Source organism: Coenobita brevimanus, chromosome 46 (genome assembly GCF_032717465.1).
Source record: "Coenobita brevimanus isolate Jiangsu-jjx chromosome 46, ASM3271746v2, whole genome shotgun sequence".
Classification (NCBI taxonomy): Eukaryota; Metazoa; Arthropoda; class Malacostraca; order Decapoda; family Coenobitidae; genus Coenobita; species Coenobita brevimanus.
In genome coordinates, this window is record NC_136999.1 from 34,896,628 (window position 1) to 34,898,755 (window position 2,128).

Sequence of the window (2,128 nt, forward strand, 5' to 3'; positions counted from 1 at the left end):
TTATGCTACACAGTACAAGAAAAAACGCAACAACAGTTATACTCAAACTACACACAGCTGCCAGATGGTTGGAGATCTCTTGAGCACTCACAATAATAATATCTGTACAGGGGAGGACAGAGATGTGAACAAAATGAGGAGCAGATCTAAGTGGCAATGATGCAGAGACTGAGCTCATTATATAGGGGCCGGCAGAGCCCGATACAACTTGCAAGAGGGACGCGCAAATGAAGCCATGGGGACAAAGAGCTGACAATCCCGCTCTAAGCAACAGAGAGGACGACTCACTCCACTATAACGGTAGAAGGGGGGAACTGAGGCAGAACACGCTCGTGATCAAACATGCAGCACACTGAGCGTCAAAATTACACAAAGGATGATGAAATCATAGGCTATGTAACACCTCCCCACAAAGAAAAACAAATTTACAAAGGAAATTTCCTATTACTCTAAAACAATCTGTATATGGCATTACAGACCATGCAAAGGTCTTTCCTAATGTTACAAAAAATGAGATCTCCCTAGCACGTTCAGTCATAGGTACTTGCTAGTATCCCTTTAACAAATCAAACTTACTTATGTACCTAGCCTTTCCGATCTTGTCTATACAATCTTCCACACGAGGGAGAGGGTAAGTGTCTGTTTTGGTTATCTGATTAACACGTCTGTAGTCAATGCAAAGCCGCTGTGACCCACCTGGCTTAGGGACCAGAGTGACAGGAGAACTCCACTCGCTCTGACAGGGCTCAATCATCTTGTGGTCCAACAGGTAGCCAAGCTCCTTCTGGATGAGAGGAACTTTCACTGGGTTCACACGGTAAGGAGGCAATTTAATTGGCTTTGCGTCTCCAACATCGACATCATGCATCAACACGGTGGTTCTTCCTGGAGTAGCACGGAACACTTGCGGGTACTCCTGCAGTAATGCCGAAAACTCCTGCCTTTCCTTGGGAGGTAGATGAGAAAGCTTAGTCTGGAGATCATTCATGATATCAGGATTCTTCCCCAAACTATCACTCAGGCTCATGCTGCATGGGAGAGCTTCACTTGCAGACTCGGGTGGAACAGCTACAGTGCAGACTGGATTATTTTCGTCCCGCCTGTGATATAACTTTAGCATGTTGATGTGACATAGTTGCTTGTTCTTTCTACGATCTGGTGTGGCGATGACATAGTTGACATCACTGAGTTTCTTCTCCACGAAATAAGGACCACTAAACTTGGCTTGAAGAGGTTCCCCATGAACTGGTAGCAGAATCAAAACCTGATCTCCTGGCTGAAAGTGGCGTAACCTGGACTTCTTATCATACCAAGTCTTCATCTTCTCCTGAGCAGCTCCTAAATTCTCTCTCGCCAGCTGTAAAGCAGTGGACAGCCGTTCTTTGAACTTCATCACATACTCCAGCAGGTTGACGTCATCTTCCTCCGACAGCCAGCATTCCTTGAGTAACTTAAGGGGTCCTCTTACTTCATGGCCAAACAGTAGTTCAAAAGGTGAGAAGCCCAGTGATTCATTTGGAGATTCTCTTGCGGCAAACACAACGAATGGAAGACCTATATCCCAGTCTTTCTGATGTTCCAAACAGTATTTCTTGAGCATCGATTTGAGTGTTTGATGATATCTCTCCAACGCTCCTTGGGTCTGGGGATGGTAAGCTGAAGACGTGATCTGGGTGATGCCCAACTCTTTCAGAGACTGCTTGAAAACATTTGACATGAAATTACTTCCTCGGTCTGACTGTACCTCCTTGGGCAGACCAAACTTTGTGAAGAACCCTAGCATTTCCTTAACCACGTTCTTTGCTGAGATATTTCTAAGTGGAATGGCTTCAGGATAACGAGTAGCCATATCAATCAGGGTCAACACATAAGAAAATCCTGAAGAAGTCTTAGGAAGAGGGCCCACAATATCCACCAACACACGGGTGAAAGGCGCCTCAAAAGGAGGAATGGGAACTAGAGGTGCAACCTTTTCAGTCTGATTACACTTCCCCACAACTTGACAGGTGTGACAAGACTTACAATACCAGGAAACATCCCTGAAGATACCTGGCCAGTAGAAGTGTTTCAAAATGCGTGCCACAGTCTTCCTCACTCCAAGGTGTCCTGCCAAACTGGAATCATGAGC